Source organism: Pristiophorus japonicus, unplaced genomic scaffold, assembly GCF_044704955.1.
Source record: "Pristiophorus japonicus isolate sPriJap1 unplaced genomic scaffold, sPriJap1.hap1 HAP1_SCAFFOLD_750, whole genome shotgun sequence".
NCBI lineage: Eukaryota > Metazoa > Chordata > Chondrichthyes > Pristiophoridae > Pristiophorus > Pristiophorus japonicus.
This window is the reverse complement of record NW_027254667.1, coordinates 37,558-61,469: the sequence shown is the minus strand read 5'-3', so window position 1 is coordinate 61,469 and position 23,912 is coordinate 37,558. Positions and strand designations below refer to the sequence as shown.

Sequence of the window (23,912 nt, the reverse complement as noted above, 5' to 3'; positions counted from 1 at the left end):
TGATTCCATCATTTTCCCCACTACCGATGTCAGGCTAACCGCTCTATAATTACCCGCTTTCTCTCTCCCTCCTTTTTTAAACAGCGGCATAACATTAGTTACCCTCCAGTCCACAGGAACTGATCCAGAGTCAATAGACTGTTGGAAAATGATCACCAATGCATCCACTATTTTGAGAGCCACTTCCTTGAGGACTCTGGGATGCAGGCTATCAGGCCCCGGGGATTTATCTGCCTTCAATCCCATCAATTTGCCAAACACAAGTTCCCACCTAATAAGGATATCCTTCAGTTCCCCCTTCTCACTGGACCCCGCAGTCCCCGAGTACTTCCGGAAACTTATTTGTGTCTTCCTTCGTGAAGACAGAACCAAAGTATTTGTTTAACTGGTCCGCCATTTCTTTGTTCCCCATTATAAATTCACCTGAATCTGACTGCAAGGGATCTATGTTTGTCGTCACTAATTTTTTTAGAAGCCTGCAAGCTTCCTCTCATACTCTATTTCCACCCCCTCCTGGTTAAACCCTTTGTCCTCCTCTGCTGTGTTCCAAAATACTCCCACAGTCCTCAGGTTTGCTGCTTTTTCTGGCCAATTTATATGCCTCTTCCTTGGATTTAACACTATCCTTCCCTTGTTAGCCACGGTTGAGCCACCTTCCCCGTTTTATTTTCATTCCAGACAGGGATGTACAATTGTTGGAGTTCATCCATGTGATCTTTAAATGTTTGCCATTGTCAATCCAACATCAACCCTTTCAGGATCACTGGCCAGTCTATTCTAGTCTAGACTAATACCATCAAAGTTACCTTTCTTGAACTTCAGGCCCCTCATTTCTGAATTACTTCTGTCATTCTCCATCTTAATAAAGTATTTGACCATATTTACAATTAAAGCCCTTGCTAACTTAAACACTGAGCTAATTTTGAGTAGGCCCCAGTGAGATTTGAACCCACGACCCCTGGTTTATTAGATCAGTGCTCTAACCCCTGAGCTATGGAACCACCTGCCCTGGGCTGTGGGTCATTCCCCAGTTAGTGCTGTGTGTTTGAAGAATGAGGAGGGGTCAGTGAAACGCTCAGATTGTGTCTCATCCCCCAGACTCCTGCCTCCGTCTCTTCAATATTCGCCTCTCAACATCGATATATCGGGTCTTTCACGTAGTAAAACATCCCAAGGCAACTCAGTCACACTCTGCCTCTCTCTCTCTGTCTCTCTGTCTCTGGCTCTCTGTCACTCATGTCTCTCGAGCCGGAACAGGTTGGAGAGGGGGAAGGGGAAAGTGAGAAGGGAAAGGAGAGAGAGAGAGAGAGGGGGAGGAGAGAGATTGAGGAGTGAGTGGAGAGAGAGGAGCGGAGAGTGGGGAAGTGGAGAAAGAGGGGGGAAAGGGACAGAGAGAGGGAAGGAGAGAGTGAGAGTGGGAAGGGGAGAGAGAGAGAGAGAGAGAGAGAGGGAAGGAGAGAGAGAGGGGAGCGTGTCAGTCATTGTTATTACATCGATTGTCCACTAAGTGGGGCTCTATTAGAGGAAGAGAGAGGGAAGGGGAGAGTGAGGGGAAGGAGTGAGAGAGAGGGAAGGAGAGAGTGAGGGGAAGGAGTGAGAGAGAGGGAAGGGGAGAGTGAGGGGAAGGAATGAGAGAGAGGGAAGGGGAGAGTGAGGGGGAAGGATTGAGAGTGAGGGGAAGGAGTGAGAGAGAGGGAAGGGAAGAGTGAGGGGGAAGGATTGAGAGAGAGGGAAGGGGAGAGTGAGGGGAAGGAGTGAGAGAGAGGGAAGGGGAGAGTGAGGGGAAGGAGTGAGAGAGAGGGAAGGGGAGAGTGAGGGGAAGGAATGAGAGAGAGGGAAGGGGAGAGTGAGGGGAAGGAGTGAGAGAGAGTGAAGGGGAGAGTGAGGGGAAGGAGGGAGAGAGAGGGAAGGGGAGAGTGAGGGGAAGGAGCAAGAGAGAGGGAAGGAGAGAGTGAGGGGAAGGAATGAGAGACAGGGAAGGGGAGAGTGAGGGGAAGGAGTGAGAGAGAGGGAAGGGGAAGAGTGAGGGGAAGGAGTGATAGAGAGGGAATGGTAGAGTGAGGGAAAGGAGTGAGACAGAGCGAAGGAGAGAGTGAGGGGTAGGAGTGAGAGAGAGGGAAGGGGAGAGTGAGGGGAAGGAGTGAGAGAGAGAGAAGGGGAGAGTGAGGGGAAGGAGTGAGAGAGAGGGAAGGGGAGAGTGAGGGGAAGGAGTGAGAGAGCGGAAAGGAGAGAGTGAGGGGAAGGAATGAGAGAGAGGGAAGGGGAGAGTGAGGGGAAGGAGTGAGAGAGAGAGAAGGGGAGAGTGTGGGGAAGGAGGGAGAGAGAGGGAAGGGGAGAGTGAGGGGAAGGAGTGAGAGAGCGGAAAGGAGAGAGTGAGGGGAAGAAATGAGAGAGAGGGAAGAGGAGAGTGAGGTGAAGGAGTGAGAGTGAGGGAAGGGGAGAGTGAGGGGAAGGAGTGAGAGAGAGGGAAGGGGAGAGTGAGCGGAAGGAGTGAGAGAGAGACGGGGAAGAGGAGAGACAGAGGGAACACCAACAATAATGTATATTTATATAGCGCCTTTTACGTAGTGAAACGTCCCAAGGTGCTCCACAAGAGGATTATGGGATAAAAATGAGATATTAGGGCAGGTGAAGAGGTCGGTTTTAAGGAGCGTCTTGAAGGAGGAAAGAGGGGAAAGAGGTGGAGAGGTTTAGGGAGGGAGTTCCAGAGCTTGGGGCCCAGGCAACAGAAGGCCCGGCCATCGATGGTGGAGCGATTATAATCAGGGATGGTCAGGAGGGCAGAATTAGAGGAGTGCAGACATCTCGAGGGGTGTAGATGCTGGAGGAGGTTAGAGATAGGGAGGGGTGTAGGGGCTGGAGGAGGTTACAGAGATAGGGAGGGTTGTGGGGCCGGAGGAGATTACATAGATAGGGAGTTGTGAGGGGCCATGGAGAGATTTTAAAGAAGGATGAGAATTTTGAAATCGAGGGGTTGCTTTACCGGGAGTCAATGTAGGTCAGTGAGCACAGGGGGAGATGGGTGAGCGGGACTCGGTGCGAGTTAGGACACGGGGGCAGCGAACACAGGGGGTGATGGGTGAGCGGGACTCGGTGCGTGTTAGGACACGGGGCAGTGAGCACAGGGGTGATGGGTGAGCGGGACTGGGTGTGAGTTAGGACACGGGGTCAGTGAGCACAGGGGGTGATGGGTGAGCGGGACTCGGTGTGAGTTAGGACACGGGTCAGTCAGCACAGGGGGTGATGGGTGAGCGGGACTCGGTGCAAGTTAGGTCAAGGGGCAGCCGAGTTTTGGATCACCTCTAGTTTACGACGGGTAGAATGTGGGAAGGAGTGAGAGAGAGAATCAGAGAATCATAAACATTTACAGCACGGGAGGAGGCCATTCGGCCCATCGTGTCCGCACCGGCCGACCAAGAGCTACCCGGCCTAATCCCACTTTCCAGCTCTCGGTCCGTAGCCCTGTAGGATACGACATTTCAAGTGCACATCCAAGTACCTTTTAAATGTGGTGAGGGTTTCTGCCTCTACCACCCTTTCAGGCCGTGAGTTCCAGACCCCCACCACCCTCTGGGTGAAGGAAGGTGGATGGGGAAGATTCGATGGAACTGGGAAGACCTCTGTGTACCTTCTCTGGCGAACAACCTCTCCCCTTGCTCAAAGGCTGAGCAAGCCCCCCACCTTCAGCTGAACCAGGCGTCGAAGTGCAGATCCATTTGCAGACCCCCGAGGCACAGGCCGCTCATCGCGACCACCAGGAGGCGAAGATCAACCGAGCAGCGGTTACAGACGGAGGGTACCCAGCACCCGAAGCCGACGACCTCTTGGCGGCGACGGAAGAGGCTCCAGGTCGACCAAGCGGAGTGGGGCTCCGGCCGAAACCATCCGAATGTGTCTTCCCGACGCCAGAGGCGGAAATCCCTGGGGAGGAAGATGGCGGCAGTCGAGAGAAGCGTCCAGATCACGGGTCGAGAGAAACGTCCAGACCACGGGATGTGGCCGCAACGGAACAGAGGCATGTGTTGGCCAGCGAGGAAGGCCACTGGGTTTGGGGCAAAGGTAAAGGTGGGGGGCCGCTGAGAAGGCCAGGAACCCACAATGTTCCAATAAGTTGTTTGCACTGTGGAACCCATGTGAGCGTTCTTTCGCGGCCAATGGTGTACTATCATATGGGGTCGGGGGTACGTTAAAACAAGCCAAAGTAGCGGGCGAACACCAACCGGTCGTATATGTATCTGACAAAGTACTTGTAGCAAGTGATGTGTTATCACATTACCGCCTGCTCACGGCGAACCGCCAGACGGGAGTGTTGCAGCTTATCCGTCGCAAAGACGTAATGCTCATCCCATCAGATTGCCCCCCCCCTGTGGGACAAACCCTGCAACGTGTTACAAAGAAAGGCAGGGAGGCTACACACAGTCGGTGTTGCGGGAACCTCCGTACTACGTCCCAGGATCCACGGGGGACCACACGGCCTCCCGCTACCACTGAAAGTCTCAGGGCCGTATCGGCCCATCCTGGGCTCTCCAGGCCTTAGGGTCAGCGACAATAGTCCGCAGCGGGCAGCCCAGATCACCAAGCCGAGCACCACACGTGTCGCGGTAGACTCCCTACAGACCCCGGCTGTCCCGGGTTGCTACGCAGTCACCGGACAGAGTCGCTCAGGACCGAGCCTTCCGCCTGCTATCAGCAGAGAATGCACCACGATCGTACGGCCCCCCTCCACGCCACATCAGAATAAGTGACGTGGACAATATTCAGGGCCCCCAGATGGGGCCGAGAGCACTGTGTGAGACAAAGAGGGGAATGGAGTGTGTGTGTGTGTGTGATGAAAATGGAGTGTTTGGTTGTGAAACCATGTACTGAGCAAACGCAGAAAGCGTTTGGACCAGACCAGACTGCAAACTATCGATAAGCAGGCCACCATTGTGAAAGGACCTGGCCACGTCTGTCCCATCACACCAGGCACTCGGCCGGGCAGCAACGTTCCGACCAACTCACCCAGGCCAGGAATTCAAATCAGGTGATCGACCCGGGGACACAGGGCGTCATATCGCCTCAACTTGCAAAAGATTTATTCTGAACAGAACAGTGATGGGGAGGGCAGAGAAAAATGCTGTACCTGCATGCCAACTTTCAATGACTGATGTACCATGACACCCAGGTCTCGTTGCACCTCCTCTTTTCCTAATCTGCCGCCATTCAGATAATATTCGCTTTCATGTTTTTGCCCCCAAAGTGGATAACCTCACATTTATCCACATTATGCTGCATCTGCCATGCATTTGCCCACTCACCTAACCTGTCCAAGTCACCCTACACACTTTTAGTGTCCTCCCCACAGCTCACACTGCCACCCAGTTGGAGATATTACACTCAATTCCCTCATCCAAATCATTAATGTATATTGTAAATAGCTGGGGTCCCAACACTGAGCCCTGCGGCACCCCACTAGTCACTGCCTCCCATTCTGAAAACGACCCGTTTATCCCGATTCTTTGCTTCCTGTCTGCCAACCAGTTCTCTATCCACGTCAATACATTACCCCCAATACCATGTGCTTTAATTTTGCACACTAATCTCTTGTGTGGAACCTTGTCAAAAGCCTTTTGAAAGTCCAAATACACCACATCCACTGGTTCTCCCTTGTCCACTCTACGAGTTACATCCTCAAAAAATTCGAGAAGATTTGTATGGCATGATTTCCCTTTCATAAATCCATGCTGACTTGGATCGATCCTGTCACTGCTTTCCAAATGTGCTGCTTTTTCATGTTTAATAATTGATTCCATCATTTTCCCCACTACCGATGTCAGGCTAACCGGTCTATAATTACCCGCTTTCTCTCTCCCTCCTTTTTTAAACAGCGGCATAACATTAGTTACCCTCCAGTCCATAGGAACTGATCCAGAGTCGATAGACTGTTGGAAAATGATCACCAATGCATCCACTATTTTGAGGGCCACTTCCTTTAGTACTCTGGGATGCAGACTATCAGGCCCCGGGGATTTATCAGCCTTCAATCCCATCAATTTCCCAAACACAAGTTCCCACCTAATACGGATATCCTTCAGTTCCCCCTTCTCACTGGACCCTCAGTCCCCTTGTACTTCCGGAAACTTATTTGTGTTTTCCTTCGTGAAGACAGAACCAAAGTATTTGTTTAACTGGTCTGCCATTTCTTTGTTCCCCATTATAAATTCACCTGAATCTGACTGCAAGGGATCTATGTTTGTCGTCACTAATCTTTTCAGAAGCTTTTGCAGTCAGTTTTTATGTTGCCTGCAAGCTTCCTCTCATACTCGATTTTCCCCCTCCTAGTTAAACCCTTTGTCCTCCTCTGCTGTATTACAAAATTCTCCCAGTCCTCAGGTTTGCTGCTTTTTCTGGCCAATTTATATGCCTCTTCCTTGGATCCTTCATTTCCCTTGTGAGCCACATTCCCCATTTTATTTTTACTCCAGACAGGGATGTGTAATTGTTGGAGTTCATCCATGTGATCTTTAAATGTTTGCTATTGTCAATCCAACATCAACCCTTTGAGGATCACTGGCCAGCCTATTCACATCTCACACCATCAAAGTTATCTTTCCTGAACTTCAAGGCCCTCATCTCTGAATTAACTCTGTCACTCTCCATCTAAATAAAGTAATTGACCCATATTTACAATTAAAGCCCTTGCTAATTTAAATACTGAGCTAATTTTGAGTAGGCCCCAGTGAGATTTGAACCCACTACCCCTGGTTTACTAGACCAGTGCTCTAACCCCTGAGCTATGGAGCCACCTGTTGTGGTCTGTGGGTCATTCCCCAGTTAGTGCTGTGTGTTTGAAGAATGAGGAGGGGTCAGTGAAACGCTCAGATTGTGTCTCATCCCCCAGACTCCTGCCTCCGTCTCTTCAATATTCGCCTCTCAACATCGATATATCGGGTCTTTCACGTAGTAAAACATCCCAAGGCAACTCAGTCACACTCTGCCCCAATCTCTCTGTCTCTCTCTCTCTCTCTCTCTCTCTCACTGTCTCTCTCTTTCTGTGTAGAGCGGAGGAAGGGGAGAGAGGGAGAAGGGGAGAATTGTTGAGATGGAGAGGGGGAGAGTCTGATGGGAAAGGGGAGAGCGAGAGCGAGGGAAGGAGAGAAAGTCAGAAGGGAGGGGAGTGGAGACAGGTGAGGGGAGGGAGAAGTAGAGGGAAGATAGAGCGAGGAGGGGAGAAAATGAAAAGGGAGAGAGAAAGGAGTGAGCGAGAGGGGAAGGGGAGAGAGAGCAGAATTGTGAGCGAGGGGGGAAGGAGAGGGAGAGAGGGGGAAGCTGAGAAAGATCAGCAAGGAGAGAGCAGAAGGGGCGAGATAGGTGAAAGGATAGAGAGTGAGGGGAGAGAGGGGAAGGAGTGAGAGACAGGGAAAGAGAGATAGCGGGAGAGAGGGTAAAAAGATGCAGAACGGAATGTGATGGGGAAGGAAGAGAGAGGTTTGGAAGGGAAGAGAGAAGCCTGTTCTTCAAGGGTCGGTCTCAGAGCTGTTTAATATTTATAATTTAAGCTCTTGTTAATTGACGGTGAACTTAAATACTGAGCTCATTTTGAGTAGGCTCGAGTGAGATTTGAACTCACGACCCCTGGTTTACTGAGACCAGTGCTCTAACCCCTGAGCTATGGAGCCACCTGCTTTGAACTAGACAGGGGAAGGAGCAGGAAAGAGATGGGAAGGGAAAAGAGAGAGTGCAAGGAGGGAGAGAGAGAGAGGGGAAGGGAGAGAGGGGGAAGGGAGAGAGGGGGAAGGGGGGAGAGGGGAAGGAGTGAGAGAGAGGGGAAAAAAGATGTAGAACGGGTCTTGATGGGGAAGAGAGAGAGATTTGGAAAGGGACAGAGAGTCAAGAAGAGGAGAGGGGATCTGTTGTTCCAGGGTCAGTCTCAGAGCTGTTTTATATTTATAATTTAAACCCCTGGTTAATTGATGGTGAATTTAAATGCTGAACTAATTTTGAGTAGGCCCCAGTGAGATTTGAACCCACGACCCCTGGTTTACAAGTCCAGTGCTCTAACCCCTGAGCTATGGAGCCACCTGTAACACCAGCTCCTGTTTACATCTTACTATTGTTAACAAGGAGGTGGGCCCCGAATAATCATTCTCGGTGATTCATCCCTGAACATTGACAGAATCTTACAGCACACAAGGAGGGCCATTCGGCCCATCGTGTCTGTGTCGGCTGTGTGAGAGAGATTAGTGCTTGGAAGTTGTAAAAGGCGGGAGAGAGGGGAAAGGGAATGGGAAGGAATCAGCCAGAGGGGAATGGGAGAGAGCGAGAGGGGGAGGGGAGAGAGATGGGAAGTCGAGAGAGGGAGGAGGCAGGGGAGAGAGAAAGGAAGGTTAGAGAGAGGGAGCAGGGGAGAATCTGAAAAGAAAGAGAGAGGAGGAGGGAGGGGAAGCGGAGTAGAATGGAGAAGGGAGGGTGATATTTGAAAGGGGAGAGACAGGCTTGAAGTTAATTGAGAGTGAATTTAAATACTGAGCTAATTTAGAGTGGGTTCCTGGGAAATTTGAACTCAGGATCTCTGGTTTACAAGACCAGTGCTCTAACCCCTGAGCTATGGAGCCACCTGTGCTGGGAATGACAGGGGAAGGAGCAGGAAAGAGAGGGGAAGGGAAAAGAGAGAGTGGAAGGAGAGAGAGAGAGCGGGAAGGAATGAGAAAGAGGGGGAAGTTGAGAGAGAGAGTGGGGAAGGGGAGAATAAGGGATGGAAGGGGAGAGAGGGGAAGGGGAGAGAGAGGGGGAAGAGGAGAGAGAAAGCGGGAAGGAATGAGAAAGAGGGGGAAGTTGAGAGAGAGAGTGGGGAAGGGGGGAATAAGGGATGGAAGGGGAGAGAGGGGAAGGGGAGAGAGAGGGAAGGGGTGAGAGAGAGAGTGGGGAAGGGGAGAGAGGAAGGAGGCAGGGCAGAGAGAAAGGAAGGGGAGAGAGAGGGGAAAGGGAGAGAGCGGAAGGGGAGAGAGAGGGAAGGAGTGAGAGAGAGAGTGGGGAAGGGGAGAGAGGAAGGAGGCAGGGCAGAGAGAAAGGAAGGGGAGAGAGAGGGGAAAGGGAGAGATGCGAAGGGGAGAGAGAGTGAAGAGATCGCAAAGTCTCTGGTTAAAGAATGGACTCAGTCGAGAATATTGCGTGGACTTTGTAGGGTTTGTCTCTGAGGGTATTTTCCCTGTGATGGGATCTCCCTGTGCAGGTACGTGAAAACGCTGGTTTGTTAAAACTCTGGAGACCACATGGCGGCTGTCTGTGACAAAACCCAGGATGTAAAGGTTCACCCGCCAGTCCCAGCAAAAGGAAGGGGGGGGCCACTGACAAAGGGGCTCAGGAACCTGAGGCACCCGTTCACGTGAAGCCAGTGACCAGATTAGAAAGCCACTCGAACGCGAAAGCACTTCCCATCTCCAGTCTCAGACGGGAAGCTGAACAATGAACCCACAGCCTGGCCAGGTGAAGAGGAGCCAGTTTTTTCATTTGAAGAATGAGGAGGGGTCAGTGAAACGCTCAGATTGTGTCTCATCCCCCAGACTCCTGCCTCCGTCTCTTCAATATTCACTTCTCAACATCGATATATCGGGTCTTTCACGTAGTAAAACATCCCAAGGCAACTCAGTCACACTCTGCCTCAATCTCTCTGTCTCTCTGTCTCTCTCTTTCTCACTCCCTCTGTCTCTCTATCACTTTCTCTCTGTCGCTCACTGTCTCTCGAGCCAGAAGGGGTTCGAGAGGGGGAAGGGGAAAGTCAGAAGGGAAAGGGGAGAGAGAGAGAGAGATTGAGGAGTGAGTGGAGAGAGAGGAGCGGAGAGTGGAGAAGGGGAGATAGCGGGGGAAAGGGGCAGGGAGAGGGAAGGAGAGAGTGAGAGTGGGAAGGGGAGAGAGAGAGAGAGAGAAGGAGAGAGAGAGGAGCGTGTCAGTCGTTGTTATTACATCGATAGTCCACTAGGTGGGGATCTATTAGAGGAAGAGAGAGGGAAGGGGAGAGTGAGGGGAAGGATTGAGAGAAAGGGAAGGGGAGAGTGAGGGGAAGGAGTGAGAGAGAGGGAAGGGGAGAGTGAGGGGAGGGAGTGAGAGAGAGGGAAGGGGAGAGTGAGGGGAAGAAGTGAGAGAGAGACGGGGAAGAGGAGACAGCGAGGAAGAGAGGAAGGTGGGGAAAGAGAGGGAGGGGATGGAGAGAGAGAGTGAGTGGGTAAAGAGAGCTGAATGAATGGAAGAGAGGGAGAGGGGAGAGAGTGGGAGGGGAAGGGGAGGGGGAGACATGGCAAAATAGAGAGTGGGGAAGGAGTGAGAGAGAGGGGGGAAGAGGAGACTAGGAGGGGCAGGGGAGAGAGAGGATGGGGAAAGAGATGTTAAGGGGAGAGAGGGGGAAGGAATGAGAGAGAGAGGGGGAGGGCAGAGAGGGGAAGGGGAGAGAGAGGGAGAGAATCTGAAAGGAAAGGGAAAAGAGAGAGAAAGGAGGGAGGGAAAAGGGGGAAGTGAGTGAGGGACGGGGAGAGAGAGGAGGAAGGAATGAGAGACAGAGGGTGAGGGCAGTGAGGGAGACAACCTGAAAGGAGGGAAAAAAGTGAGGGAAGGGGTGAGAGAGAGCGGAGAAAGGGAGAGAGAGGAAGGGGAAGGGGAGAGAGAGAGTGTGGAAGGGCGGGGAGAGAGGGGAAGGAGCGGGAGAGAGAGGGGGAGGGGAAAGAGTGGGAGGGGAAGGGGATGGGGAGACAGGGAGGAAGATGGAGAGGCAAGGGAGAGAGAGGGAGGAAGGGGAGAGAGATGTTACGGGGAGAGAGCGGGAAGGAGTGAGAGAGAGAGGGGGAGGACAGAGAGGGGGAGAACCTGAAAGGAAAGGGAAAAGAGAGAGACGGGAGTGTAAGAGTGTGGTGGTGGTCCCGGGGGTCAGGTTCACCTCTGACCTACTTGAGCGGTTCGAATCGTCCCCACTCCCTTGGGTTCTAGACTCTGGCTTTATTTGGGGGGGTGTGACAAAGTGCAAAGGTCACTGGTTTGGTGCAAAAGAACTTTGATTTTATTAAAGACAAGAAAATACAATGTCAAAACTTATAATCACTCTGATAAAGAACAATACATTACACATTCAAAGGGGGTGTACAGTAAAATGACACCTCCCACCTCCCCATACCTAATCCTAGCTAGGTTAGACTCCAGGGCAGGCAGGGACTATGCTTACCAATCCTTTCTGGTCAGTTAGCGGTAGTTCACGGTTTCGGGCTTCCTTGAATTGTGTAGGTTTTGCTTGCCGTACACCGAACGTCGGAGAAGACTTCTAGCTGCACAATCTTCAGTTGGGTTGAGTCCACTGATGCGGTAAGGCACGTTTTGGATCTATGGGGTAAGTACCCGGTTTTCTTCGTTAGAAATAGGTTCAAAGTCTCTTTAGGTAATGTTTTCACCTGTTGGTAGTCAGGGCTTAGATTGTAGACTGGAAACTTTCGATTCTTCGGTTTCTTCCAGTTGGAGTTTATTTGGAGTTTGGTCGATCGCGGTGGTTTTTCATTGATACCACGTTGGCTGTGGTCAGTTGTTGCCGCGATGGTGATGTTCTTCCTTCAGGACTTCAGGACTTCGAGGCTGGAGAAGTTAGTTTACAACGGTCGCGTTGGTTTCTCTCCCTTCTTGATGACACAAGCGTGGTCTCGATTGTATGGAAAAGTATGTCATATCCTCTGTTAAAACAGGGGCCAGTTATACGGTTTGAGTGGTTCTAATCTTACCAGCAAATCAGTCCAGGTTTCTTTGTTTGTATTTGGCGGGCTTGACTCTTCTTTGTAATATTTTGGCGGGCTCGTTCAAAGTTAATATGTTTTGGGTGGGTTGATGTTCGATAAACTGTTTCCTGATGGAAATATTAGTTTGGTAATCGCAATGTCCTTTTGTGCTTAGTTGTTCGCATACAGGCTGGATTGGGCCTCTTGGTGATGTATATGCTGAAATGGTTTTCCCGATTCAGGTTGATGGTTGGCTATCTCTGGGTTATTTGTTGTAATGTTAATGTCTCTTGTGGAGAAGGATTCTCGAATACCCATTTCTCCAGACAAGTTATGTTAGTCCCAACACCCAGACAGTCTCAATAATCAAGTTGTCTCCTGTCAGTTCTTTAGGCCCGCACACAGCCTTGAATGTGTCTTTAAAAATTCCAAAATTCTACTCAAGTTTGTAGTTTCTTCCATAAGCACTTTAGGGTTCCAAACTTTCCAATCGATAGTCCCAAATTAAATATCCTTTTGAATGAGCCCAAACACTGTGAGGGGGTTCATCTGAATGTTGCATCTTTTCAAGGGGGAAGAGAGTGGGAGGAATGAGAGACAGGTGTCTAAATACTAAAATTAGGCTGCAGTGAGATTTGAACTCACAACCCCTGGTTGCAAAGACCAGTGCTCTAACCCCTGAGCTATGGAGCCACCTGTAACACCACCTCCTGTTTCCATCTTACTATTGTTAACAAGGAGGTGGTCCTGAATAATCATTCTCGGTGATTCATCCCTGAACATTCACAGAATCTTACAGCACACAAGGAGGGCCATTCGGCCCATCGTGTCTGTGCCGGCTCTGTGAGAGAGATTAGTGCTTGGAAGTTGTAAAAGGAGGGAGAGAGGGGAATGAGTGGGAGAGGGAATGGGAGAGAGAGGGGGAAGGAGTCAGCCAGAGGGGAATGGAAGAGAGCGTAATGGGAGAGAGCGAGGGGGAGGGGAGCGAGATGGGAAGTCGAGAGAGGGAGGAGGCAGGGGAGAGAGAAAGGAAGGGGAGAGAGAGGGAGCATGGGAGAATCTGAAAAGAAAGGCAAAAAAGTGAGAGAGAGGAGGGAGGGGAGAGAGCGGGAAAGGGGAGAGAGATGGGAAGTCGAGAGAGGGAGGAGGCAGGAGAGAGAGAAAGGAAGGGGAGAGAGAGGGAGCAGGGGAGAATCTGAAAAGAAAGGCAAAAGCGGGAGAGAGAGGAGTGAGGGGAGGGAGCGGAAGGAGAGAGAGAGGGAGGGGAAGGGGAGAGAGAGAAGGGAAGAGGAGAGAGGGAGGAGACAGGGGAGAGAGAGAAAGGAAGGGGAGAGAGAGGGAGAATGTGAGAATCTGAAAAAAAGGGAAAAGAGAGAGAGAGGAGGGAGGGGGAGATGGGAATGTGAGACGGGAAAAGCGAGATAGCGGAAAAAAGATGTAAAATGTGTCAGGCAGAGAGAGAGAAGGTTGTGAGTGGAGCCTGTTGTTCCAGGGTCAGTCTCACAGCTGTTTAACATTTATAATTTAACATGTTGTTAATTGATACTGTATTTAAAAACTGAACTAATTTTGAGTAGGCCCCAGTGAGATTTGAACCCACAACCCCTGGTTTACTAGACCAGTGCTCTAACCCCTGAGCTATGGAGCCACCTGCCCTGGGCTGTGGGTCATTCCCCAGTTAGTGCTGTGTGTTTGAAGAATGAGGAGGGGTCAGTGAAACGCTCAGATTGTGTCTCATCCCCCAGACTCCTGCCTCCGTCTCTTCAATATTCACTTCTCAACATCGATATATCGAGTCTTTCACGTAGTAAAACATCCCAAGGCAACTCAGTCACACTCTGCCTCAATCTCTCCGTCTCTCTGTCTCTCTGTCTCTCTGTCTCATTCTCTGCCTCTCTCTCTCTCTGTCTCTCTATCACTTTCTCTCTGTCACTCACTGTCTCTCGAGCCGGAAGGGGTTAGAGAGGGGGAAGGGGAAAGTCAGAAGGGAAAGGAGAGAGAGAGAGGGAGGGGAGAGATTGAGGAGTGAGTGGAGAGAGAGGAGCGGAGAGTGGGAAGGGGAGAAAGTGGGGGAAAGGGACAGGGAGAGGGAAGGAGTGAGTGAGAGTGGGAAGGGGAGAGAGGGAGAGAGAGAGATGGAGAGAGAGCGGAGCGTGTCAGTAGTTGTTATTACATCGGTAGTCCACTAGGTGGGACTCTATTCGAGGAAGAGAGAGGGAAGGGGAGAGTGAGGGGAAGGAGTGAGAGAGAGGGAAGGGGAGAGTGAGGGGAAGGAGTGAGAGAGAGAGACGGGGAGAGTGAGGGGAAGGAGTGAGAGAGAGGGAAGGGGAGAGTGAGGGGAAGGAGTGAGAGAGAGACAGGGAAGAGGAGAGACAGAGGGAACACCAACAATAATGTATATTTATATAGCGCCTTTAACGTAGTGAAACGTCCCAAGGTGCTCCACAGGAGGATTATGGGATAAAAATTTGACACCGAGCCACAAAAGTAGAAATTAGCGCAGGTGAAGAGGTCGGTTTTAAGGAGCGTCTTGAAGGAGGAAAGAGAGGTAGAGAGGCGGAGAGGTTTAGGGAGGGAGTTCCAGAGCTTGGGGCCCAGGCAACAGAAGGCACGGCCACCGATGGTGGAGCGATTATAATCAGGGATGGTCAGGAGGGCAGAATTAGAGGAGTGCAGACATAAGGACATAAGAATTAGGAACAGGAGTAGGCCATCGAGCCCCTTGAGCCTGCTCCGCCATTCAATAAGATCATGGCTGATTGTGGGGTTACACAGATAGGGAGGGATGTATGAGCTGGAAGAGATTACAGAGATAGGGAGGTGTGTGGGAAGTTACAGAGATAGGGAGGGTTGTGGGGCTGGAGAAGGTTACAGAGATAGGGAGGGTTGTAGGGGCTGGAGGAGATTACAGAGAAAGGGAGGGGTGTAGGGGCTAGAGGAGGTTACAGAGATAGGGAGGGGTGTAGGTGCTGGAGGAGGTTACAGAGATAGGGAGGGGTGTAGGGGCTGGTGGAGGTTACAGAGATAGGGAGGGGTGTAGGGGCTGGTGGAGGTTACAGAGATAGGGAGGGGTGTAGGGGCTGGAGGAGGTTACAGAGATAGGGAGGGGTGTAGGGGCTGGAGGAGGTTACAGAGATAGGGAGGGGTGTAGGGGCTGGAGGAGGTTACAGAGATAGGGAGGGGTGTAGGGGCTGGAGGAGGTTACAGAGATAGGGAGGGGTGTAGGGGCTGGAGGAGGTTCCAGAGATAGGGAGGGGTGTAGGGGCTGGAGGAGGTTACAGAGATAGGGAGAGGTGTAGTGGCTGGAGGAGGTTACAGAGATAGGGAGGGGTGTAGGTGTTGGAGGAGGTTATAGAGATAGGGAGGGGTGTAGACACTGGAGGAGGTAACAGAGATAGGGAGGGGTGTAGTGCTGGAGGAAGTTACAGAGATAGGGAGGGGTGTAGGTGTTGGAGGAGGTTATAGAGATATGGAGGGGTGTAGACGCTGGAGGAGGTAACAGAGATAGGGAGGGGTGTAATGCTGGAGGAAGTTACAGAGATAGGGAGGCACGAGCGTCATGGAGGGATTTGTAAACAAGGATGAGAATTTTGAAATCGAGGCGTTGCTTAACCGGGAGCCAATGTAGGGCAGAGAGCACAGGGGGTGATGGGTGAGTGGGACTGGGTGCGAGTTAGGACATGGGGCAGAGAGCACAGGCGGTGATGGGTGAGCGGGACTCGGTGCGAGTTAGGACATGGGGCAGAGAGCACAGGCGGTGATGGGTGAGCGGGACTCGGTGCGAGTTAGGACACGGGGCAGTGAGCACAGGGGGTGATGGGTGAGCGGGACTGGGTGTGAGTTAAGACACGGGGCAGCGAGCACAGGGGGTGATGGGTGAGCGTGACTCCGTGTGAGTTAGGACACGGGGCAGCGAGCACAGTGGGTGATGGGTGAGCGGGACTGGGTGTGAGTTAAGACACGGGGCAGCGAGCACAGGGGGTGATGGGTGAGCGTGACTCCGTGTGAGTTAGGACACGGGGCAGTGAGCACAGGGGGTGATGGGTGAGCGGGACTCGGTGCGAGTTAGGACACGGGGCAGTGAGCACAGGGGGTGATGGGTGAGTGGGACTCGGTGCGAGTTTGGACACGGCGCAGTGAGCACAGGGCGTGATGGGTGAGCGGGACTCGGTGTGAGTTTGGACACGGGGCAGTGAGCACAGGGCGTGATGGGTGAGCGGGACTCGGTGTGAGTTAGGACACGGGGTCAGTGAGCACAGGGGGTGATGGGTGAGCGGGACTGGGTGTGAGTTCGGACACGGGGTCAGCGAGCACAGGGGGTGATGGGTGAGCGGGACTGGGTGTGAGTTAGGACACGGGGCAGTGAGCACAGCGGGTGATGGGTGAGCGGGACTGGGTGTGAGTTCGGACACGGGGCAGCGAGCACAGTGGGTGATGGCTGAGTGGGACTGGGTGTGAGTTAGGACACGGGGCAGCGAGCACAGCGGGTGATGGGTGAGTGGGACTCGGTGCGAGTTAGGACACGGGGTCAGTCGAGTTTTGGATCACCTCTAGTTTATATTGGGTAGAATGTGGGAAGAATTGAGAGACAGGGGGAAGGGGAGTGAGAGGTGGGGAGCGGAAGGGGGAGAGAGAGAGACAGGAAAGGATAGAGAGTGGGTGTGGCAAGGGAGGGGGGAGACGGGCAAAGCGAGATCGCGGGAAAGGGGGTAAAAGATGCAGAATGGGGGTCGGCAGAGAGAGATTTGGATGGAGAGAAAGTGTAATAGAGACGAGAACCTGTTGTTCCAGGGTCGGTATCAGAGCAGTTTAATATTTATAATTAAAGCCCTTGTTAATTGACGGTGAATTTAATTATTGAGCTAATTTTGAGTATACCCCAGTGAGATTTGAACCCACGACCCTGATTTACTAGACCAGTGCTCTAACCCCTGAGCTATGGAGCCACCTGCTCTGGGAAGTCAGGGGAAGGAGCAGGAAAGTGAGGGGAAGGGAAAAGAGAGAGTGGAAGGAGTGAGAGAGAGGGGGAAGGGGAGAGAGATCGTAAAGAGAGAGAGGGAGGAGGCAGGGGAGACTCCTGCCTCCGTCTCTTCAATATTCGCCTCTCAACATCGATATATCGGGCCTTTCACGTAGTAAAACATCCCAAGGCAACTCAGTCACACTCTGTCCCAATCTCTCTGTCTCTCTGTCTCTTTCTCTCTCTCCCTCTGTCTCTCTCTCTCTCTGTCTCTCTATCACTTTCTCTCTGTCGCTCACTGTCTCTCGAGCCGGAAGGGGTTAGCGAGGGGGAAGGGGAAAGTCAGAAGGGAAAGGAGAGAGAGAGAGAGGGTGGAGAGAGATTAAGGAGTGAGTGGAGAGAGAGGAGCGGAGAGTGGGAAGGGGAGAAAGTGGGGGAAAGGGACAGCGTAAGGGAAGGAGCGAGTGAGAGGGGGAAGGGGAGAGAGGGAGAGAGAGAGATGGAGAGAGAGAGGAGCGTGTCAGTAGTTGTTATTACATCGATAGTCCACTGGGTGGGGCTCTATTAGAGGAAGAGAGAGGGAACGGGAGAGTGAGGGGAAGGAGTGAGAGAGAGAGAAGCGGTGAGTGAGGGGAGGGAGTGAGAGAGAGGGAAGGGGAGAGTGAGGGGAAGGAGTGAGAGAGAGGGAAGGGGTGAGTGAGGGGAAGGAGTGAGAGAGAGAAGGGGAAGAGGGGAGACAGAGGGAACAACAACAATAATGTGTATTTATATAGCGCCTTTAACGTAGTGAAACGTCCCAAGGTGCTCCACAGGAGGATTATGGGATAAAAATTTGACACCGAGCCACAAAAGTAGACATTAGCGCAGGTGAAGAGGTCGGTTTTAAGGAGAGTCTTGAAGGAGGAAAGAGAGGTAGAGAGGTGGAGAGGTTTCGGGAGGGAGTTCCAGAGCTTGGGGCCCAGGCAACAGAAGGCCCGGCCACCGATGGTGGAGCGATTATAATCAGGGATGGTCAGAGGGCAGAATTAGAGGAGTGCAGACATCACGGGGGGTTGTGGGGCTGGAGGAGGTTACAGAGATAGGGATGGGTGTAGGTGCTGGAGGATGTTACAGAGATAGGGAGGGGTGTAGGGGCTGGAGTAGGTTACAGAGATAGGGAGGGGTGTAGGGGCTGGTGGAGATTACAGAGATAGGGAGGGGTGTAGGTGCTGGAGGAGGTTACAGAGATAGGGAGGGGTGTAGGGGCTGGAGGAGGTTACAGAGATAGGGAGGGGTGTAGGGGCTGGAGGAGGTTACAGAGATAGGGAGGGGTGTAGGGGCTGGAGGAGGTTACAGAGATAGGGAGGGGTGTAGGTGCTGGAGGAGGTTCCAGAGATAGGGAGGGGTGTAGGGGCTGGAGGAGGTCCAGAGATAGGGAGAGATGTAGGGGCTGGAGGAGGTTACAGAGATAGGGAGGGGTGTAGTGGCTGGAGGAGGTTACAGAGATAGGGAGGGGTGAAGGTGTTGGAGGAGGTTATAGAGATAGGGAGGGGTGTAGACGCTGGAGGAGGTAACAGAGATAGGGAGGGGTGTAGTGCTAGAGGAAGTTACAGAGATAGGGAGGGGTGTAGGTGTTGGCGGAGGTTATAGAGATATGGAGGGGTGTAGAAGCTGGAGGAGGTAACGGAGATAGGGAGGGGTGTAGTGCTAGAGGAAGTTACAGAGATAGGGAGGGGTGTAGGTGTTGGCGGAGGTTATAGAGATATGGAGGGGTGTAGACGCTGGAGGAGGTAACAGAGATAGGGAGGGGTGTAGTGCTGGAGGAAGTTACAGAGATAGGGAGGCACGAGCGTCATGGAGGGATTTGTAAACAAGGATGAGAATTTTGAAATCGAGGCGTTGCTTAACCGGGAGCCAATGTAGGGCAGAGAGCACAGGGGGTGATGGGTGAGTGGGACTGCGTGTGAGTTAGGACACGGGGCAGGGAGCACAGGGGGTGATGGGTGAGCGGGACTCGGTGAGAGTTAGGACACGGGGCAGTGAGCACAGTGGGTGATGGGTGAGCGGGACTTGGTGCGAGTTAGGACATGGGGCAGAGAGCACAGGCGGTGATGGGTGAGCGGGACTCGGTGCGAGTTAGGACACGGGGCAGTGAGCACAGGGGGTGATGGGTGAGCGGGACTCGGTGAGAGTTAGGACACGGGGCAGTGAGCACAGTGGGTGATGGGTGAGCGGGACTCGGAGCGAGTTAGGACACGGGGCAGTGAGCACAGGGGGTGATGGGTGAGCGGGACTCGGTGCGAGTTAGGACACGGGGCAGTGAGCACAGGGGGTGATGGGTGAGTGGGACTGGGTACTAGTTAGGACACGGGTCAGCGAGCACAGGGGGTGATGGGTGAGCAGGACTCGGTGCGAGTTAGGACATGGGGCAGTGAGCACAGGGGGTGATGCGTGAGCGGGACTCGGTGCGAGTTCGGACACGGGGCACTGAGCACAGGGCGTGATGGGTGAGCGGGACTCGGTGTGAGTTAGGACACGGGGCAGCGAGCACAGCGGGTGATGGGTGAGTGGGACTGGGTGTGAGTTCGGACACGGGGCAGCGAGCACAGGGGGTGATGGGTCAGCGGGACTTGGTGTGAGTTGGGACACGGGGCAGCGAGCACAGGGGGTGATGGGTGAGTGGGACTCGGTGTGAGTTAGGACACGGGGCAGTGAGCACAGAGGGTGATGGATGAGCGGGACTGGGTGTGAGTTAGGACACGGGGCAGTGAGCACAGCGGGTGATGGGTGAGCGGGACTCGGTGTGAGTTCGGACACGGGGCAGCGAGCACAGGGGGTGATGGGTGAGTGGGACTGGGTGCGAGTTAGGACACGGGGCAGTGAGCACAGGGGGTGATGGGTGAGTGGGACTGGGTGCGAGTTAGGACACGGGGCAGTGAGCACAGGGGGTGATGGGTGAGTGGGACTCGGTGCGAGTTCGGACACGGGGCAGCGAGCACAGAGGGTGATGGGTGAGTGGGACTCGGTGCGAGTTAGGACACGGGGTCAGTCGAGTTTTGGATCACCTCTAGTTTATATTGGGGTAGAATGTGGGAAGAATTGAGAGACAGGGGGAAGGGGAATGAGAGGTGGAGAGCGGAAGGGGGAGAGAGAGAGACAGGAAAGGATAGAGAGTGGGTGTGGCAAGGGAGGGGGGAGATGGGCAAAGCGAGATCGCGGGAAAGGGGGTAAAAGATGCAGAATGGGGGTCGGCAGAGAGAGATTTGGATGGAGAGAAAGTGTAATAGAGACGACAGCCTGTTGTTCCAGGGTCGGTATCAGAGCAGTTTAATATTTATAATTAAAGCCCTTGTTAATTGACGGTGAATTTAAATATTGAGCTAATTTTGAGTATGCCCCAGTGAGATTTGAACCCACGACCCTGATTTACTAGACCAGTGCTCTAACCCCTGAGGTGTGGAACCACCTGCTTTGGGAAATGCAGGGTAAGGAGCAGGAAAGAGAGGGGAAGGGAAAAGAGAGAGTGGAAGGAGTGAGAGAGAGGGGGAAGGGGAAATAGAGGGAGAGGGAAGGGTGGCGATGGAGTGAGTGAGAGAGGATAATGGATGAGAGCGGAAGGGGAGAGTAAGTGATGGAAGGGGAGAGAGGGGAAGGGGAGAGGGGGGAAGGGGAGAGAGATGGGAAGGCAAGAGAGGGAGGAGGCAAGGGAGAGAGAAAGGAAAGGGAGAGAGGGAGAGAACGGGAGACTCTGAAAAGAAAGGGAAAAGAGAGCGAGAGAGGAAGGAGGGGAGGGAGGGAAGTGGAGAGTGAAAAGGCGAGGGGAAGGGGAGAGAGGGTGGAGAGACTGGGTTGGAGAAAGAGACAGAGTGAGCGGAGAGAGGGGGTGAGAGAGTGGATAGCGGAGAGAGAGGGTGAGGCGAGGGAGGGGGAAAGGGGGAGAAGGGAATGAGTGAGAGACGGGAAAGCGATAAAAAGGGTCGTGATGGGGAAGGGAGAGAGAGATTTGGAAAGGGAGAGAGAGTGTCAGAGAGAGGAAGGGAGCCTGTTGTTCCAGGGACAGTCTCAGAGCTGTTTAATATTTATAATTAAAGCCCTTGTTAATTGACAGTGAATTTAAATACTGAGCTAATTTTGAGTAGGCCCCAGTGAGATTTGAACTCACGACCCCTGGTTTACGAGACCAGTGCTCTAACCTCTGAGCTATGGAGCCACCTGCTATGAGAAGTCAGGGGAAGGAGCAGGAAAGTGAGGGGAAGGCAAAAGAGAGAGTGGAAGGAGTGAGAGAGAGGTGGAAGGGGAGAGAGATCGGAAAGAGAGAGAGGGAGGAGGCAGGGGAGACTCCTGCCTCCGTCTCTTCAATATTCGCCTCTCAACATCGATATATCGGGTCTTTCACGTAGTAAAACATCCCAAGGCAACTCAGTCACACTCTGTCCCAATCTCTCTGTCTCTCAATCTCTTTCTCTCTCTCCCTCTGTCGCTCTCTCTCTGTCTCTCTATCACTTTCTCTCTGTCGCTAACTGTCTCTCGAGCCGGAAGGAGGTAGAGAGGGGGAAGGGGAAAGTAAGAAGGGAAAGGAGAGAGAGAGAGATGGAGAAGAGGAGAGTGAAGGGAAGGAGTGAGAGAGAGGGAAGGGGAGAGTGAGGGGAAGCAGTGAGAGAGAGGGAAGGGGAGAGTGAGGGGAAGGATTGAGAGAGAGGGAAGGGGTGAGTGAGGGGAAGGATTGAGAGAGAGGGAAGGGGAGAGTGAGGGGAAGGAGTGAGAGAGAGGGAAGGCGAGAGTGAGGGGAAGGAGTGAGAGAGAGGGAAGGGGAGAGTGAGGGGATGGAGTGAGAGAGAGATGGAGAAGGGGAGAGTGAGGGGATGGAGTGAGAGAGAGGGAAGGGGAGAGTGAGGGGAAGCAGTGAGAGAGAGGGAAGGGGAGAGTGAGGGATAGGAGGGAGAGAGAGGGAAGGGGAGAGTGAGGGGAAAGAGTGAGTGAGAGTAAAGGGGAGAGTGAGGGGAAGGAGCAAAAGAGAGGGAAGGGGAGAATGAGGGGAAGGAGTGAAAGAGAGGGAAGGGGAGAGTGAGGGGAAGGAGTGAGAGAGAGGGAAGGGGAGAGTGAGGGGAAGGAGTGAGAGAGCGGGAAGGGGAGAGTGCGGGGAAGGATTGAGAGAGAGGGAAGGGGTGAGTGAGGGGAAGGATTGAGAGAGAGGGAAGGGGAGAGTGAGGGGAAGGAGTGAGAGAGAGGGAAGGGGAGAGTGAGGGGAAGGATTGAGAGAGAGGGAAGGGGAGAGTGAGGGGAAGGAGTGAGAGAGAGTGAAGGGGAGAGTGAGGGGATGGAGTGAGAGAGAGAGAAGGGGAGAATGAGGGGAAGGAGTGAGAGAGAGACGGGGAAGAGGAGAGACAGAGGGAACACCAACAATAATGTATATTTATAAAGCGCCTTTAACGTAGTGAGCACAGGGGGTGATGGGTGAGCGGGACTGGGTGCGAGTTAGGACACGGGGCATTGAGCACAGGGGGTGATGGGTGAGTGGGACTCGGTGCGAGTTAGGACACGGGGCAGCGAGCACAGAGGCTGATGGGTGAGCGGGACTCGGTGCGAGTTAGGACACGGGGTCAGTGAGCACAGGGGGTGATGGGTGAGTGGGACTCGGTGCGAGTTAGGACACGGGGTCAGTGAGCACAGTGGGTGATGGGTGAGTGGGACTGGGTGTGAGTTAGAACACGGGGCAGCGAGCACAGGGGGTGATGGGTGAGTGGGACTCGGTGTGAGTTAGGACACGGGGCAGTGAACACAGGGGGTGATGGGTGAGTGGGACTGGGTGTGAGTTAGGACACGGGGGCAGTGAGCACAGTGGGTGATGGGTGAGTGGGACTGAGTGTGAGTTAGGACACGGGGTCAGCCGAGTTTTGGATCACCTCTAGTTTATATTGGGTGGAATGTGGGAAGAATTGAGAGACAGGGGAAGGGGAGTGAGAGGTGGGGAGCGGAAGGGGGAGAGAGAGAGACAGGAAAGGATAGAGAGTGGATGTGGCAAGGGAGGGGGGAGACGGGCAAAGCGAGATCGCGGGAAAGGGGGTAAAAGATGCAGAATGGGGGTCGGCAGAGAGAGATTTGGATGGAGAGAAAGTGTAATAGAGACGACAACCTGTTGTTCCAGGGTCGGTGTCAGAGCTGTTTAATATTTATAATTAAAGCCCTTGTTAATTGACGGTGAATTTAAATATTGAGCTAATTTTGAGTAAGCCCCAGTGAGATTTGAACCCACGACCCTGATTTACTAGACCAGTGCTCTAACCCCTGAGCTATGGAACCACCTGCTTTGGGAAATGCAGGGTAAGGAGCAGGAAAGATAGGGGAAGGGAAAAGAGAGAGTGGAAGGAGTGAGAGAGAGGGGGAAGGGGAAATAGAGGGAGAGGGAAGGGTGGCGATGGAGTGAGTGAGAGAGGATAATGGATGAGAGCGGAAGGGGAGAGTAAGTGATGGAAGGGGAGAGAGGGGAAGGGGAGAGGGGGGAAGGGGAGAGAGATGGGAAGGCAAGAGAGGGAGGAGGCAAGCGAGAGAGAAAGGAAGGGGAGAGAGAGGGAGAACGGGAGACTCTGAAAAGAAAGGGAAAAGAGAGCGAGAGAGGAAGGAGGGGAGGGAGGGAAGTGGAGAGTGAAAAGGCGAGGGGAAGGGGAGAGAGGGTGGAGAGACTGGGTTGGAGAAAGAGACAGAGTGAGCGGAGAGAGGGGGTGAGAGAGTGGATAGCGGAGAGAGAGGGTGAGGCGAGGGAGGGGGAAAGGGGGAGAAGGGAATGAGTGAGAGACGGGAAAGCGATAAAAAGGTGTAGAACGGGTCGTGATGGGGAAGGGAGAGAGAGATTTGGGAAAGGGAGAGAGAGTGTCAGAGACACAAGAAGGAGGAGAGAGGAGGGGAGCCTGTTGTTCCAGGGACAGTCTTGGAGCTGTTTAATATTGATAATTAAAGCCCTTGTTAATTGACAGTGAATTTAAACACTGAGCTAATTTTGAGGAGGCCCCAGTGAGATTTGAACTCATGACCGCTGGTTTACTAGACCAGTGCTCTAACCCCTGAGCTATGGAGCCACCTGCTCTGGGAAAGACAGGGGAAGGAGCAGGAAAGAGAGGGGAAGGGAAAAGAGAGAGTGGAAGGAGTGAGAGAGAGGGGGAAGGGGAGAGAGATCGGAAAGAGAGAGAGGGAAGAGGCAGGGGAGACGCCTGCCTCCCTCTCTTCAATATTCACCTCTCAACATCGATATA

At 53.1% G+C, this 23,912-nt stretch overlaps 9 non-coding genes across 9 annotated transcripts; all 9 read right to left on the bottom strand.

Annotated features, from left to right (window-relative positions):
• Positions 1–928: 928 nt before the first annotated feature.
• Positions 929–1,001, bottom strand: trnai-aau (transfer RNA isoleucine (anticodon AAU)). Its single transcript has one exon. It is a non-coding gene; the product is annotated as a tRNA-Ile (tRNA).
• Positions 1,002–6,710: 5,709 nt separating this feature from the next.
• trnat-agu (transfer RNA threonine (anticodon AGU)) lies at positions 6,711–6,783 on the bottom strand. Its single transcript has one exon. It is a non-coding gene; the product is annotated as a tRNA-Thr (tRNA).
• Positions 6,784–7,985: 1,202 nt separating this feature from the next.
• Positions 7,986–8,058, bottom strand: trnat-ugu (transfer RNA threonine (anticodon UGU)). Its single transcript has one exon. It is a non-coding gene; the product is annotated as a tRNA-Thr (tRNA).
• A 4,288-nt stretch (positions 8,059–12,346) lies between these two features.
• On the bottom strand, positions 12,347–12,419 carry trnaq-uug (transfer RNA glutamine (anticodon UUG)). Its single transcript has one exon. It is a non-coding gene; the product is annotated as a tRNA-Gln (tRNA).
• Positions 12,420–13,301: 882 nt separating this feature from the next.
• On the bottom strand, positions 13,302–13,374 carry trnat-agu (transfer RNA threonine (anticodon AGU)). Its single transcript has one exon. It is a non-coding gene; the product is annotated as a tRNA-Thr (tRNA).
• A 3,221-nt stretch (positions 13,375–16,595) lies between these two features.
• trnat-agu (transfer RNA threonine (anticodon AGU)) lies at positions 16,596–16,672 on the bottom strand. The gene has a single exon. It is a non-coding gene; the product is annotated as a tRNA-Thr (tRNA).
• Positions 16,673–20,802: 4,130 nt separating this feature from the next.
• Positions 20,803–20,875, bottom strand: trnat-cgu (transfer RNA threonine (anticodon CGU)). Its single transcript has one exon. It is a non-coding gene; the product is annotated as a tRNA-Thr (tRNA).
• Positions 20,876–22,893: 2,018 nt separating this feature from the next.
• On the bottom strand, positions 22,894–22,965 carry trnat-agu (transfer RNA threonine (anticodon AGU)). Its single transcript has one exon. It is a non-coding gene; the product is annotated as a tRNA-Thr (tRNA).
• Positions 22,966–23,665: 700 nt separating this feature from the next.
• trnat-agu (transfer RNA threonine (anticodon AGU)) lies at positions 23,666–23,738 on the bottom strand. The gene has a single exon. It is a non-coding gene; the product is annotated as a tRNA-Thr (tRNA).
• Positions 23,739–23,912: the final 174 nt, after the last annotated feature.